Genomic DNA, 17,478 nt, shown 5'->3' with positions numbered 1-17,478 from the left:
ACTGGAACTCACTCTGTAGATTAGGCTGGTCTTAGACCCAGAGATCCTGCTGCCTCTGCCTCTTGAGTGCTGGGATTAAAGGCGTGAGCCACCACCACCAGGCCCAAATTCAATTCATAAGCAAAACTTGCCCCAATACCTGACTCTTCTCTAACTTGGTCCTAGATGGCTCTACTCAGGATCAAACATTTGAAAAGTTTATCATATAGTAAGCACTGGATAGCTGTTTTCTGTTTTTCTGCCCCAAACTGGAAAACATTTAAATAACATAAGCAGGATGACTGAATCACAAGCTACATGCGGATGAGAGCTAGAAGTTCATACCCAAGCCTTTATGATCTCTCGTCCTGCCCATACACTATAGAGCCCAGATGTCAGCACTGGGGGAGAGGGGTGTCACATTGTCTTTTTCACATATAATTGTCATTAGATGTACATTTGGTGACAGAGACATTAAATATGTTTTTACAAGAAGCAACTTCTAAAATATTGCTGCCATGGCTTGAACTGTGCCCCCCACTTTCCCCAAAAGATACATTGCAACCCGAACCCCTAGAACCAACAACACGATCTTATTTGGCAAGAAGTCCTTTATGGTCTAACTAAGGTAAAATGAGGTCATGAGGGTGGGCCCTCATCAAATATAGCGAGCGTCTTTCTGAAAAGGGAAACTCAGACGAAAGCGGGCACATACAAAGGATGACAGTGTGAAGATACCCAGGGAAAAAAACGGACTGAGTAGTGCCATGCTTGGAGCCACAGAATGCCAAGGATAGCCTGCCAGCATCAAACACCACTTGAGAAAGAGAGCGTCATACATCCATTAACCACAGAGTGCAAGGGTTGCCGGTATCAGACAGCGGGAGGTAAGTGGATGGGACAACAAAGAATCCTATCCTTGAACCCAGGGACAGAGCCTGGCCCTGTTAACACTCAGAGCTCGAGTTCATAACCGTGAGAATAAAATCCGTGTGATTTTTTTCTATTGGTTTTGGATCCTTTTTAGGGTAGTCAGTAGGAAACCAACATATTTACTAAAATAAAAATCAAAATGAGTGGCGCGCGCCTCCAGTGAGAATGTGGGTGGTTTCCTAAGACCCTTTGTGTAAGAGTATAACGTGGGAGCCAAGCTCCTTGAAACCACCTCGTAATGGGTAGTTTACACATCCCTTCATCCAGTCTGCAGGGGCTTTGTCGGACTTGCAAAGAGGATGTCCGTTTTTGCATTGATGGCTCCTCCCTTCTCAAATTTTAGGATATCTGATTGGGAGCAAGAGTTGGTTCCATAATTGAACTTTCAAGTGTGTGGGTGCATCTCTTCCCTCAGGCAATGTGAAGTGACACGTCCAAAACCACAAGGGGACAACCTGGGACTTAATTCACGACTCCCACTGCTTGACTTGCCCTCTGTGCTGTTGCCAGGGCACAGTTAAACAGAAGGAGTTGCAGAGGGAAGCATCATGGTCCATTAGGCTACTCTAGAGAAAACTCCCTCGTGGACAGACCCTTTAGAAAACTGTTTCACAATTTCTTTACAGGTTATCCATAAACTTGTCACATGACCCAGAAGTCCCACTCTAGACACCTCCCCAGGGGACACGAAAATATGGCCACACAAAGGCTTGCACACACAGTCATACAACATAAGCAATAATAGCCAGAGCGAGAAGAGCTTACATGTTCATCCATTCAGAAATGAGTAAATAATATCTTATATACTTGATAACTGGAATTACTGGTCAGGGAATAAGAAAACAGAAAGAATGAAGTGTTCATTCATATTACAACACTCCATGTTTCTCTAGAACAATGTCTCTCAGCTTTCCTAATGCTTCAACCCTTTAGTATAGTTGCTCATTTTGTGGAGATTCCTCCCAACCATAAAATTAGTTTTGTTGCTACTACATACCTCTATTTTTGATACTGTTATGAATTGTAATGTAAACATCTGATATGAAGGAGGGTCTTAGGCTGTCCCCGGGGAAGGGGTCAATCGACCCTGCCCCTGGGAAAGTGGTAGTGATTCACAGGTTGAGAACCACTGCTCTGGAGCCTCACCAGCTCTATGCTGTGTGAAAGAGGCCAAACATGGGCAACGGCTAGTGGTATCATCCATTTGTATGGAATAGCCAGAAAAGGCAAGTCTGCGGAGACGGGATTAGGGGATGGAATATGACAAAGGTAGCTAAAGGAAGAACCTGCTATCAACAGGAACAAGGTATCTTGCGGGGATTCTGAAAATGTTCTAAAACAAGACTCTTTTGTGCACGGTTGAAAACACGATCAATTTGCTATGAATCGCTGATCTGAATTTTATGTGAATTATCCATCAGACAAGTTGCTTGCAGGAGGAAAGGCCACGGACTGGCGTTCAGGCTGGAAAGAGAGGGGAATTCTGATGCCTGCTGCAACACTCATGAGCGTGGAGGGAAGGGTGCCTGGTCAGAAAGCCAGTCATGAAACGACAGCACCATACAGTTCAGAGAGCAGTCAACTTCACAGAGGCAGGAGAGGTAAAGGGGTCTCTAGAGCTGGTGGAGGGTGGATGGGTGCAGCTTCGGTAGACGCAGAGTTCTGCAGATGAGTGGTCCCAGGGGGTGTAGAACAATGAGAAATCATGCTCTGTGCCGTTGAATTTGTATACTTAGAATGGATAAAATAGCAAATTTCGTGAGTCTATCAGTTGCGAATTGATACTTGTATATATTGCACACATATATATTCACATTTATATATGAATTTCCCGTGGTTTGAGCCAGAGAAAGGGAATCTGCCTCTGTAACTGTTTTTGAAAGTTGATATAGGTCAGAGAAACTTAATCGCTTTTTTGATTCAGTCATCGAAAAGGCCATTGTTTATAGTCTGTGAAGGAAATAGATCAGTCTTTGATCCTATGAAATTAAAGAACCCCTGGGTAGTTTGCTGCTCAGTAACTCTTCACGAGAAAATGGGACACAGTTTGCTGAGGTTCATCTGTCCCATCCTAGGGTCTATTCTTTATCTTCCCACAGCAGTAGGGGTTTTGAGTTCTTTGGGTACCAGTGGGCCTCAGCCATCTCTGGCATTTTGTTCATAACCAAGGCTGGGGAAATTCCATCCAAAAAAAATTCATATTTCTCTACATGCTACATCGCATGATAAAACCAATCCAAATAAAAACGGACTTTAACATCTCTCTTTTCAGGTTTCTGATGGCATAAATTCATCCCAGAGATAGATTTTATCTGATTTCTGTGGTGGCCAGTAGGGTGACAATGGGGAGAAAGTAAACCTTTAGAGCCTGTGGGTACGTAGAGCTTTCCTTCCACTTCTGATCCACAGTACACAGTGGACAAGGTCCTCTCTAAGCTCATTGTGCTATTTGCAGACACGTCTACAAACACAACATTCTAAATTGTTTTCTATAAACTGTATCTTTGAAGCTATGTCATGACTCATGAAATTAATATTCTTCTCATTTGATTCTCAGTAAAGCAAGGTGGGAGACTTTCATAGTCAGACGAGTCAATAATCCACCACAGAAGATTCTAGAAAATAGAGTTTTGTTTCTTCCTGGTCCTCTGTCTCAGTTAGGGTTTTTATTGTTATGAAGGAAACCACGACCACAGCAACTCTTTTAAAGGAAATCATTTAATTGGGGCTGGCTTACAGTTCAAAGGTTTAGTGCATTACTGTCATGGCGGGAAGCATGTCAGCATGAAGGCAGACATGGTGCTGGGGAGAGAGCTGAGAGTTCTACAGCTGGATCCTCAGGCAGCAGGAAGACAGAGCGACACACTGGGCTGGGCTTGAGTGTTTGAAAACTTCAAGCCCATCCACAATGACACACTTCCTCCAACAGTGCCACACCTTCTAATAATGTCACTCCTTGTGAGTGCCCTACGGGAAGCATTTTCATTCAAATTACCACATCCTCAGCTTAACAATCCAATAACTGCACACACTATTACAACTTCTGCGCTTGCAGAAGGTGGCAAGCATGGAGAGTGACATTTCCAGCCAGTGGAGGACACAATGATGGTGTCTGGGAGGCTTCCCAGAATGGACAGTGGCCACAGAGCAGAGAGTTAGCAAGCTCTGTGGTGACCCAGGAAGAGAAGGTTTCAGGGGGCAGGGGGAAGCTGGTCTAGAAGGGGGAGGGGAATAACAGCCTGGACTCATATACTGGAAAATCTGAAGGCCTTGTTGAGGACTCTTTAGGATAATAGCTCTTTTGAGGGGCCGTTTGGCTTCTCCTTTCGTAGCGGTAGCGGTGTTTGGCTGGAAGAGATGTGGAGAAAGCAGGGTAGGAAGGGGGTCAAAAGACACGTGATGGGCTGATTAACAAGCAGGCTTTGTGAGCAGAGGCTGAGGGACACCCGCAAAGCTGCCAGACAGGCTTGCCTGGTGTGTGTGTGTGTGTGTGTTCAGGCTTGGGAGGGCTGAGGATGGGGGTGGAGTGGAGGTAGGGGGCTAGACGAGAAAGCAGGTTTCAGAACAACGCCACACAGAAATGTAAAAGCAGAGGAAAATGTGCATCACACAGGAGGTAACTGAAGAGTCTATCCCTATGTCTCCTTTAAATAATTCTCCCATTATCTAATATCCTCACCCCTGGGTCAGCCTCACAGGATGCAGGAGAGAGGACTCCTAGCCAGGGCACGGAGCTGGGGTTTTGACCACAAAGGAATCTGTTTTCAAACAGAAATGCATTCTCATAAAAATAATAAAACAAACACAAAAATCTCTTGCAACCCAGCTGTCTAGGCCTGGGATGACAGCAGCCTTCACGTGCAAGGCCCTATGGAGCTTGTGTCCAGAGGAAAAGAAATGTCACTTTCAGATCAGGCCACAGACTAGCTTTGTTTGTGAACCAGTGGCACACACCATAATGCTATTATATTACAGAGAGCGGCGTGAGTTTCACTTCTCCAACAGTGCAACCTGTGCTTGGCAAACCGGCAGTCGTAACTCAGCAGGGACAGCAGCTTTTGATTTCCAAGGAGCTACATTTGTGAGGCATGGAGGAAGGAGAATGGAAAAAGAAAATTCTATGCTTCCCATAACCAATCAGTTCAGCCCAGACTTATCCCAGATGGCCGTGTCTCGGTAAATATCAATTTGTGTATATTGTATCTCTATAGAGATGGCTGGGTTGCCAGATAAGTCAACTCTAAAATTTAGTTAGAGCAAGACTTTGAATGATTTAAACAAGGATGACATCACTGTTATTCCTGTGACTCTGGGATGGGCCTTCTTGCTGCTTCCATTGACTTCTATTTCCTTTCCTATCAAGTAGAATGATGTATGTGATTTTCTTCAGAGAATTTCGAAAGTTATTTTTATTTTATTTTATGTGTATGGGTGCTTTGCCTGTCCACATATCTATTCGCCACATGCGTGCCTGGTACCTGAAGATGCTAGAAAAGGGCATCAGGTCCCTTAAAACTAGAGTTATATAGACTGTTGTGAGCTGCTGTGAAGACACTGGGAGCCAAACCCATGTCCCTTGGAAGAGTAATAAGTGCTTGTAACCATCTTTCCAGCCCTCAGAGGATTACTTTGTAAGTTAAGAACACTAAGTTTTATATTGAATCTAGCTTGGAGCCTTACATATACTATACTTTCAATAAATGCTGACTTTTTTTTTTTTTAAAGCATCCATCAAACAGTGCTAGGTTGGGCTTTCCTAGTAACTCTTAACAGTGCAATGATGAAACAGTTAGCTCCTTCCTGACTTTCTTAGTGCGACAGAACTGATGGGATCACAATCTTATGCTTTGGAGGGACACCATACTCCAAGACCACTGAGTGGGTGACTCTGAGGTGCAGGGAGCCAGACTGGATTTCTCTACCTACCCAGGGATATTGGGCTCTGACAGCACAAGGACCCAACAGTCAGGATGTGGGAAAGGTTGTCTGGTCTGTTATCTAATTTCATGTTTTCGGGGGGGGGGGGGATTGGTTTCTCTAGGAAGAACTAAATTTGAGCACTATTTCTACCCTTTGCAGCACAGAGATGCGGGCCACGCCAGGGAGAGAGTTAGGAAGTCTGTGGGAAACACCTGCTGCCTTACTCAGGCCGAAGGAAGGCGAAGGTGTGTGAAGGATTGCACAGCACCACAGCAGGAGCCTCCACTGAGAGGCTGGAGGGCTGAGTTCCAGTCTCTAGTCAGGAGAAATTCTGGAATCCAAAAAGATGGTGCATTTACGCAGGGTACATACCTAGCAGGGTAGGATTTCTGCTAAGATCCAGGCCTTTGCACTCCAGGTCTCTTGACTCTACCTGGGCTGTCAGACAGACGCTGAAAGCATGACTGGTGAGCTTCCTTCCAGGTGCAGAGAATAAGACTGAGCAGGATGCATGTGATGTCTCCCTAACCTTGGAAGGGAAGGAATTAAAGAAGAACGAAAGAAAGAAAAGTGAAGCAAGAGAGGAAGGGTTTTGTGTTAGTCTCAGTCACCTTCCCGCCACGGGCAGCATGACCACAGGCAGGATGATCATTGAACCTACAACCCTCTATGATATCACATGATGGTCCTCTCACAGTGGCCATCATACACTGGCCATCACAGAGCATCATCACAAAACAGCCATTGCTCAGTGAACTTTATACACACACGCACACACATACACACATGCCAGGGCCACTGCTCTGACTGAAGGGCCTCAGCTTTTCTCTGTGCAATCCTTATCGCCACAGGTTTGTGTGAAGCCAACACCAAGGTGATAAGTCACCAAAAGGTGGGCCATCAAGCAAAGCTGAGAGTCCAACTCAACACAGAGTCTGAACGCTGTTGAGAAACAGTAAACTATTAGAAGCTCTGTCACCCAGAGAAGAGGGCCTGGGGCAGGGAGGCGCACCAGATGAAGGCGGGATTCTGCAGCGTGTAGCCAATGCTTGTCTGAGTGGATGTTAGCATGGTGCTAATGATGTGTTTTCCGCAGCTCTCACAGGAAGGGAGGGACTGCAGTGCCCTTGCCAGTCAGCAGTATGCCAGGCAGTGGTGCATGCGTTAAAGACCCTGTTTTAGCTGAGACGTAAACAGGTTTAGACCCTGGTGAATCTGAAGGAGGAAAGAAGATATGCAAATTATACTCCGGGGAGGGTTCACAGTTCACGTCACTGTTGGGTGCAGTCTGAGCTAGTCACTTCCATCTCCTTTGGCTTATCTTTGAGCTGTCTCTTCCCCACCCTGTGAAGCCTCCTGTTGCTCTACCCCCTGCCCTTTTTCGATCAATTAGGATTCAATTACACTGTTTCAGGCTAACAGCTCATGGCCTTGAGTTCAAATGAGATGTTGGCTGGTACATCACTGCCCTGAATTGATAGCTTTACCCTAGGAACTCTCACCTATACACTTTGTTTCGATTTTTCACGCCAAAAAATTCCTGTCTGTTTAGATGTCTTGGCAAACCACCCAAAGGCGCTGTATTAGTTGGCTTTCTGTTTCTGTAACACAACACAAGAGACTGAGTAAGTTATAAAGAAATCTATTCTGGCTCACAGTCCTGGTTCAAGACTCAGGGCCCATCTCTGGCGATGGCTTGCTTGCTGGCAGTCAGAAAAGGACGTCACCTGGGCACATGCCTCTTTCCTGGTTTCCCTCTTATACAAACAGGAAGATCCAATAACAAGGCTTCACCCTGGTGACCTTATCTAATCCTAATCACCTCTTGGAGGCCCTATCTCTAAATATCAGGATTTAGGTTAAATTTCCGTCCTCTGGATATCTCACAGTGGGGGTTAAATTCCAACAAGAGTTTGCAAGCCAGGAGCCACACTCAAACAGTTGCATGTGCAAAAACAAAGAAACTGTGTACTGGAGCCAACTTGAAGCATTCATGCAGATAGTAAGCCAGCTGGGGCCTCAGCAGGCTCCTCTGGGGAACCACCCCTACTCCCAGGCGAGTACCCAGAAGGTTTAAGTTGGCTTATATGTTTTCAGTCTTCCAAGACATAAGGAAAGCTTTGGAGAAGGAACCCAGGTGGCTGGCAAAACTCACCCGGCAGAATGGTTCAGGAAATGGGGTTTGTGCCCTGTTCTTTCTCTTCTCCCCTAAAGGTTTGGATGGTTAACGATGCCTGGAGCTCTGGGAGAGTAAGAAGGGAAGAGAGGTCAGCAAGATTTGCCCTTCCTTTTTCCTCAGCAACCGCTTTCCAGGAATCACCACCTCTCTGAAATTCTGCTGTTGTCACGCACCCCATTTCTCAGGCACATGTGCTGAGATGTTTCATGGGCACCAGCTTTCCCCCTTTGTTCTCATATCCCTCCTGTCTTTCCATACCCATGAATATCGCTCTTCTGTGCCAGTCTTGATAGTTTTGCCTTTTCCTAGAAGTCCTACAAACAGTATCATGCAGTATATAACATTTCAAGCTAGGCTTCTTAAATTGAGCAGAACACTTCTGAGGCTTATTCACCTTGTTCTACATAGCAGTGTTTGCTCTTGTTTATATTACTAAGTAGTATTTCATTTTGGAACTTTCTAAAATTCACTTATTCATTTATAAGCTGGTGGATAATTTGGCTATTTCTCAGGTTTGGTAGTTTTAAATAAAGCTCGTTTAACATATTTTCTTTATTAATTTGACTTAACTTGCCTCACTCCCAGCAAGTTTGAAAAAAAAAAGAACTTTTAAGTGTGAAAAAAAGAACTATCCGTTGCTTTTTGTTTGAAATATATATTCTTAAATACGATTCTAAGCAGTGCAGATTGGTCATGGCAATTTGTCATAGACCATCCAATAGGCTGCATTGTCTCGGCACTCATCTTTCTGAGTCTAAGTCTCTACACGTGGAGAAGAGCACACGACTTACTGTGCACATCTGCACTAGCTAGGAGAACACCAGCTGTAGGTACAGAGACTGGAGCAGCCACTTGGGTCCACTCCTGCAGTACCTTTCACAATAGAGCTTATGTAAGTAATTGTGTGCAAAAGGTTCTAAAACTTTTCCCATAGGAAATTGGGAGCCAAACTTCAGTGCTTTAACCTCCTCGTTCATTTTGAAAATTACCTACCAGAGTAAGAAGAAAAATACATATGAAGACATCAAAGGGCTAAGATCAGTAGGTGCTGAGTTACGGTATGGTGTGCACCTAAAAGAGGAATTTGTCTCACACACATTTGCCCCAGGCATAAGAATGTTGCAACATGCTGTGGTATCACTCTGTAAACGTCTTGCAGTTAAACTCTCTTTCTCCAGTATCTTTCTCCCCCTTACCCCCCTTCCCCCAAAAAAAATACTTGGGGGAGAGGGCCTGAGGAGCTGGAAGATGGAAGAAGAAGAGAAACTGGAGGAGGGGTGGAGAAGAAGGAAGTGGAAAACATGGGCAATTATACAAGACCTTGTATCATTGAATCTAAAGAGTTGTTTTCAAAATGAGATCCATGTGATAGTACGTGGGCAACTCAATAGAGACTGGATGAGTTATTATGAACCATAGCGTGGTGGTTAACTTGTATCAACTTGGCTGAGTCCTGGGGTGCCTGGATAGGTGGTCAGTCATTGGGGTGTTTCTGCGAAGGTGTTTCTTAGATAAGATGGAATGAAACTTCTCCTTCAAATGTGGGTGGGTTTTGTCAAGGCATGTGAGACCTCCTTAGATCAAGGAGTTAGCTCCTGGGAGCAAGAAGAGAGTCTGCGAGCAGATGACCTTCGGACCTCAGCTGCAGTTCCCTGGGTCTCCAGCCTTCTGGTCTACCCAGAAGATCTTAAATTTACCAAGTGTCCAAATCTCCAAAACTGTATATATTTATTCTCTAATGAGCCTCCTTTCTCTTTCTTTCCCCTTCCTTCCCTTCCCTTCCCTTTCCCTCCCCTTCTCCTCCCCTTCCTTTACTCCTCCCTTCTCTCTTTTCCTTTCTTTCCCTCACCTTCCTCCTGATCTTCTTCCTTTTCCTCTCCACTTCTATCTCTATCTCCCCTCCAATTCCCTATGTTCTTTGTGAATATACACACAGACACAGGGACACAGACTCCTTCCTGAAAAAAAAAAAAAACAAAAAACAACCACATTCCAGATGATATTAAAGACAATCTACTCAGCCTTTCCTCATCCATCTCTTATGTTGTATCTATCTAAAAAGCATCAGAACCTCAGATGAGCATTTTCTGTCCAGGAACTTGTTGGCCCCTAAAGCAGCTAGTATCAATTTTAGACAGCCCTAATCATTTAAATTTTTTTGTGCTTGTTTGTTTGCTTCAAATAGCACGTTTTCCCCCCTACTTCCCAATGTCTTCTATACTTTAGTCAGCTTTGTTGCCAAACCTTCACAGGCTCTCTGCACACAGGTGCACATTCCCCTCAATCAATTCATCTTAATTAGAATGATCTATGTGGCAGAGGGATTCTGAACCATTAGCCAGGTTTTTTTTTTCTTTTGTATGTGTATGCTTGTGTCCACTTCATTTCCTTATACCCTTTACCCTTCTTTCATAAATCACCTAGGACATTAGTGCCTCCTGCCCCAGGGCTTCGAAAAAACCAGGATGTAGGGAACAGAGTCAGTTGTGTGTGCCTGACGGATCAGGAACAGAGCACAAAAAGCACAGCTACATTGGCAGGAACTGCCAGGATGCAAAGAGCTACCCACTGTCTACCCCTGAGTAGCCCCTCAGGGATGCAGCTGGTCAGGGAGTGTCCTAGGACTAGATGAAACCCAGATCCCACAATGGTTCAAGAAAAAGGGAGCTGGAATGAATCAGACTCAGTCTCCTCCACTGTGAGAGCAGAGGAACATGAAACACAACTTTAGTTGAGTTTACAGTAAAATTGATATCTCTGTACAGCTGAGTGTACAGAATGCTTGCTCCTTCCTGGAAATAAGCTACTGAAAAAGACTCTTTCCTTTGAAAATGGGCCTCTCCCTGGAAGAGGCTCCATACAAGGTAGGAAACCAAGTGTCCCAAGAAAACAGCCTGGGAGTCACAGGCTGCTCCTTTGATCTTATATTAGTTCCTTGTCTCTATTCCATCCTGCAGCCACCATTCCTTCAAAAGACATCTACTGAGCGCTTGCTATGTGATCACTACTGTGCTAATTATTGGAAAATCAAAGACAAAAGAACCTTATGTCTAGAGGAGAGGGAAGGAAACACACACAAAAAAAAATATGAGCCCATGCAATTAAATGATGCCATTAAACAGATTTAAAACACATGGAAAGAGCTCAGATCCTTTCCCTAGGCAGACCTCCTTAAAGGTAATGAGTGAATCTTTTTCCTTAATGATGATCACTAGGTGAGATCCTGAAGGAGCCAGTCAGGATATGGAACTTCCAGGGAGGCAAGCTTAATGATGGCAGGAACCAGTTTCTAGAGCTTACAGCTTACACATGTGGCTCACAGGCCGGGAAGCAATGCTTGGCTTTCTTGTTGATGAATTTAGACTATAGAGGACACTGTATGCTGGTGTCATTTCAATCATTAAACAGTTATCATGCTTGCCAACTACTATTTTCCTCAATCATCACCACAATTCAAAATAATTAATGGCACATTTGATATGGAAATCAAGGCTCAGGAAGTCAAATGATATGTCTAATGTCACATAGCTTATTAGGGGCAGAGCAATCATTCAAATCCAGAATCCTTTATCCATCGTGTGATTACAATCTAAAAAAAATATGCAGAGCAGGTGTTAAGAAACACAAGGAACTTGGGAGGTGGTTGGTTCTTCTTGGGATTCATGCCTTTCCACATCTCCACAGCAGAGCTGAGCAGCTGTGACCAAGACTATATACAAAGCCTGCAAAAACATACTTACTACCTGGCACTTTCTAGAAAGTTTGCTGACCTCTGAAAATAAACTTTCCCAAGCAATGTGAGCAGGTAATGTTCTCAGCCACAATCATGTTCTTCCATTCTTTTTGTGAGACTGTTTCCTTGTGTTAAATTTCAGGAGTTTTTTTGGATACACCAGACAATTTCACGACCAAAGTGATTGTGCTGGAGTGAAAATGAGTCCTTATGTTTTCTTGAAAACACATCCTTCTGGTTCTATGGGAAGTGTCAATGTCAAGAGCAGCAAACTTGAACCACCTTATTTCTGGGAATTGGTGGTAAGGCCTAATCACCTTTGAGAGAAGGACAGGAATAATTACTTTACAACTAAATAGTTTCTGGGTTTTGGAGTGACAAGGTGAGTGATTCTGCTGGGATTATCTCATTTGAATTAGCGCCTGTCATGGCAAGCCAAGAAATTTCTTCTCAGAGGCAAAGGAAAACACTTCCCAGCTGGCTGCCACATTCTTTTACAAAGCAGTGTGTGTGCTACATATATGCCTTTGTCTCACATGTGTATACACACACACATACACACACACACACACTTCAGGCAAATCCTTTTCCCTGCTGGGATTTACTTTAAATGTAACTCTCGTGCATTGCTTCCGAGAGGCGCAGTTATTTGATTATCATCTGAGGGCGACAACATTAACTGTGGCCTTCTTCCATGTGCTGAAATCTATGCTGCTAATTTCAGAGCAGGCAGTATCAACATTGCAAGCTCCTTCCCAACACTAACCCATCATGCTTCCTTATTGCCGTTCTTACTTCACATTAGCTGCGTGTTCAAATGCTCCAGTCCCCCATCATGATACCTTCAAGGGGTTTCAGGGCGTGTCCAACCAATGGAGGGTGTCCTACCACAGGTGTGACAGGAACACATGCTGTCTAATCCATCCTTGTGTTAGAGCTGTTTCCTGACAGAGCCTGAGGAGAATCTTAAGGGTAAGTAGTGGTTATTCCCAAGAAAGTAAAAGAGAAAAGCAGGGAAAGAGCAGGGAAGTTCCAGCAGGCAGGTAGCAGATGGGGCTTGGGCAGCCTCTCCACAGCTGGTTTTGGATAGCCTTTTTCTAGGTGGGATTTCTGTCTCATCCTATGGCCCACTGCCATGGAGCAGATGGTGTTGGGGAAAATGAATGAAGCATGGCCCTCCATTTGAGGCAGCTCTCCGTGAATCCCAGATGCCCAGACTAGTTGACTTTCCAGGGCAGTGCCAGCTAGAGCTCATTGAGTCAGACTGAAATAGAGCATTCTCTTCTGGCAGGGAGGCCATTTAGGCAAAGATCCCCTATCAGGACTTTCTGTGTTTAATGAAACACTCGTTAAAACAGCACAGCTATGCCCAGACTCACCCGCAGCACACTGAAGCCAGGAAATATGCTCAGCGCCATGTAACTATTCCTTCCCTTCCAGACACTGTAACCAGAGCTGAGTTCAGGAGTCATCCTGGTGATCTCATTACCATTTTCGATTAACATTCAGCATTAATATACTTTTACTGGGGCACAACTTAAATACAATATAAAGAACAGTATGTTGAGCCTGTGTGTAAATAACTTTTTCTCTCACTAACGTTGATAGGCCTACAATGTCTCTTTCTTGTACAAAACAAGAGTTTTAACGGCATTCACCCCTAATGGAAATCTTACAAACCACCACTAAGTATCGGCAGACTGAGCTGAGCTCAGTAATGCTGAGTCCAGTGTCACTGCTGATATTTGCTGGTGCCCTACTCCATGTAATGTAGTTCTGCGCATTGGTACAGGCACCGTCTCACACGGTGACCTGACACAAGCTCCTGGCATTCAGCACATTTTGGAGCAAAAGCATGCCGCTAAGACCCTCTGACAGGATTCCACTTTACCCCTGGTAGGTTACAATGGGGGCATTCTTTTTCCAAGACGGCCATGGAGATCAGCTTAATCACTCTCAGATTGTGGCTTGTTAACTGTTTGTCACTTTGAGCTGATGTAAAAACCAGATACCCCTAGTCAAGATCCCAAGGACCAAATGTTGTCCAGGAAGTAAAACCATTAAAAATGATCTCAGTAGCTTTCTTAACCCTTCAAAATTCTGGCTTTTCACTCAAGTACTTGACTAAATATTGTAGAAAGCAGCATGTCATAATTGTCGTTTCTATAAATCCCTTCTGTTTTATAGGTTGGCTCAGGAGAGAGCTCATTCAAGGACTCATCACAAATGCCTCATTTTGTATTTGTAGAAGGCATTGCTAAAAAAAAGTCAGGTCACTATAAGGTAGCTTGGTGGGTTCCATTACATCTGATGCATTTGAAAGCTGATTGAAGAGATCAACTTCCAGATTCATTCCAAGACACTTGGGAATATTCTGGAAATTCTAATCAATTCTTGAGCATGGGAGGAAAGCACAGAGAGGAACCTCCACCTTAGAAGCAAGCCACGGTCCCAGTGTTTCCTCATGATCATCTTCCACAGTCTCTAGCACTTTCTCGTGGGTACCCTCCCTCTCACCTGCTTCTCCCATGCATCTGTGAGCTGCTCATATCTGCTATCTGTTGTTTATGCCAGTTTCCCTAAATCCTCACTGGAGAAGATGCCCACTAAGCTTCTTGGGAAGAAAATAGAGAGAGAAAGGATGAAGAATGAAGGATGAAAGCAAAAGTTCACTTACCACATCTACAAAGGCGATGGGTGAGATACAACATGTATTCGGTCTGATAAGCCAAAACATTAACATTTAATAGGAGAATAAAATATTTATAGCCAAGAAAGATTTACTTAGGATTAAAATACAATTTATAATTTAACAGGTGCTATGTGTCTTATGCAATGAAAAATGAGTGCAATACAAAGGGATTTCAAGTCGTAAATACAAAGTAAATGGGAGAGAGTTTTCATCCCCAAGAATGACTTAGAATATTAGCTATGCAGAGAAGAAAACATAAAAAAAAAAAGGTACTGCTAGAAAGAGTTCCTTGGGTGACTACACAGTCACTGTAAACTTCTAAAGAATTTTAAAAGTCAACAAAAACTATTTTTAAAATAAATTCTCCTTACTTATCATATTTACATGTTCTGAAAACAAAATATTTTAGTAAGTCTTACTGATAAGAGGTTGATTTAATTCTTTGTAAACGAAGGGCTTCCCTTTTTCTTTTTGGAACCTGAATGAGGCAAACATGTGGATTAATCATTAGTGGACTCTCCAAGCCTTCCTTCTTGTTCCAGTCCTTCAACAACAAGATCATAAATCCTTGAGCTTCTCTTGACGTTATCTCTGCCGAGGTTCAGAGTTTAAGATTGCGTTCCATGAGCCACCGGCCGCGCCACCAAAGAGTTCCCGACTGCCAAGATCCGCCAAGCACCCCACCCTCTGCCAGATTGCCTTCAAACCTGTTTCTCAGAGGATCCGCATGTATTTGCTTGTTTTCACTATGTAAGAAAAAAATAAATAAAACTTTAAATTTTAGTCAGGTTTTGGATTTTCCTGTTGCTGTGCTAAAATAGTCTTCACAACTTAAAGGCTTATTTGGCTCACAGTTCCAGATTACAGTCCATTCTTGCAGAGTGGTGGGAGCTTGAGAGAAGTACTATGGATTAATGAATTAATGCTAGTGCTTGCTTTAGCATTCCATTTCCTCTATTCATATACAGTCCAGGTTCCTCTGCCTAAGGAATGGCACCGCCCACAATTAAAATGATCTTCCCACATTAATTAATCACAGTCATTCTCAGAAGCTAGACTTAAGGTCAGAAATACCTCACAGGAGTGCCTTGAGGCCTGCCTTCTAGGTGTTAAGCTGACATATTTATAAAGAGATACAATATGTAAGCGAGGTATAGAGAATCCCCACATACCCTGAACCCAGTGTTATATGTCATTATTGTGTGTTTGCTGTAATTCATAGATCAATATTAATACACTATAAAGAACACAAGTCCACAGTTTATGTATATTTCCTTAGTTCTTTCTTTTTTCTTTTTCTTTCTTTCTTTTTTTTTTTTGTGGATTGGGGGAAAGGTTCAAGACAGGGTTTCTCTGTGTAATAAGCTCTGGCTGTCTTGGACTCCCATTTCAGACTAAGCTGGCCTTGAACTAACAGAGATCTGTCTGCTTCTGTCTCCCAAGTACTGGGGTTAAAGGTACGTGCCACCACACCCAGCTTACTTCCTTAGTTCTTAGGAAATTGTTTTTCCGCCTTTACTCGGGCTTTGGCTCGCATTCCAGGCACCCTGTAACATGCAATTATCAGGTATTCTTAGGCCCTTTCTTGGTTGATGATTTTGATAGTTTTGAGGACGAGGAAGCACCACCTGTTTTGTAGACCGTACCTCAAGTGGCATAGTCCCCCTTCTTTATCATGACCCCACATGGGTTTCAGGCTTGAGGAGGAAGGACACAGAGCAAGTGGGAGTCTGCTTGCGCTGCACCCGCTGGATCGGTTGTCATTCTGCCTAATCGCCGTTGGCCCTCCCTCAAGCTGAGGGAGTGTTGTGTTTGCTAAAGCGGCAGTCATTTTTTTCTCTCTTCTTTCCACATGCACTCTTGGAGGATGTCACTCTGAACAACCCATACTCAGGAAGTAGAAGGTTGTGCTCACCTCCATCAGGAGATTATGCACTTTAAGTATTTTAATATTTTCATGCAAAGATATCTCTTCCTTATCTATTTCCCCTTACTTTGTGTTCTTGGAGCTTGCTGGCTCAGCCTACCCTGATCAGCCATCCTCGAGCCAATGAGAGACCATGTCTCAAAAAAAAAAGTGGGTAGCTGCTGAAGACTGATACCCTAGGCTGGCTCCACACGCAGGCACACTCATACACACTGACCTTCCACACCCGTGTACTCATGAACTGAAACCCATGTGGAGTCAAGAGAAAGGGGGGTGGGGTGAATTCCATTCTAGAAAACAGACGATGACTCCTCTTCTTCAAAACCGTCAAAGTCATCAATGAAGAAGAGGCATAAGAACACGTACGTCATGGTTAGGTGGTACATAGTGCCTGGAATGGGATCTGGAGCCAGTTTTACTCCATATTTTATTTTGACATAGACTCTTATTTTACTAGGCCATAAGCTAATTCTACTTTGTTACTCAAACTGTTACTTTGAGCATCCTTCTGCCTGCCTCTCTTTGGTATAACCTTTAATTGTGCACGTGTCCAGGTATATCCATGTGTGTGGAGTACATGGATGTGGAAGGTCAGTGTGTATGTGTGTGCATGAGTGTGTGGAGCCAGCCTAGGGTATCAATCTTCAGCAGCTACCCACTTTTTTTTTTTTTTTTTTGAGACATGGTCTCTCATTGGCTTGAGGATTACCGACTAGGCTAGGCTGGATCAGCAAGCTCCAGAAACCCTCCTGGCTCCACCTTCCGAGTGCTGGGTTTACAAGCACAAATCACCATGGCCAGCCTATGCAGATGTGTTCTGGGAATGCAACTCTGATCCTCCCTCTTACACCAAAAGCACTGTACTCACGGAGCCATTTCCCTACTCTGTTTTGTAGGTTTTAGAAGTACAATCTTACTTGCGGCATTATGAGATGAAGGTCCCTTCTTCTGTATTTTCTGACTGCAGGTCAATAATTAGCCTTTCCATGAACCCTCTTTTCTCCTATTGGTGAATTGGAAGGTGTCACTGAGAAGCAAAATCTGAGCACTCGGTTTGTGACCTGCCATTTATCATAGTCCCTGTTAGTTGGCAGTGCAAGGAATGCAGGGAAGTG

The 17,478-nt window shown here is 43.9% G+C and overlaps 1 long non-coding RNA gene across 1 annotated transcript; it reads left to right on the top strand.

Annotated features, from left to right (window-relative positions):
* Positions 1-4,922: 4,922 nt before the first annotated feature.
* LOC132653488 (uncharacterized) lies at positions 4,923-15,157 on the top strand. The gene is made up of 3 exons (XR_009591217.1): positions 4,923-5,088; positions 14,319-14,441; positions 14,979-15,157. It is a non-coding gene; the product is annotated as an uncharacterized LOC132653488 (long non-coding RNA).
* Positions 15,158-17,478: the final 2,321 nt, after the last annotated feature.

This window comes from Meriones unguiculatus, chromosome 4 (genome assembly GCF_030254825.1).
Source record: "Meriones unguiculatus strain TT.TT164.6M chromosome 4, Bangor_MerUng_6.1, whole genome shotgun sequence".
Lineage (NCBI taxonomy): Eukaryota > Metazoa > Chordata > Mammalia > Rodentia > Muridae > Meriones > Meriones unguiculatus.
Note: the sequence above shows the minus strand (reverse complement) of the source record. Positions and strands in the feature narration are given on the sequence as shown.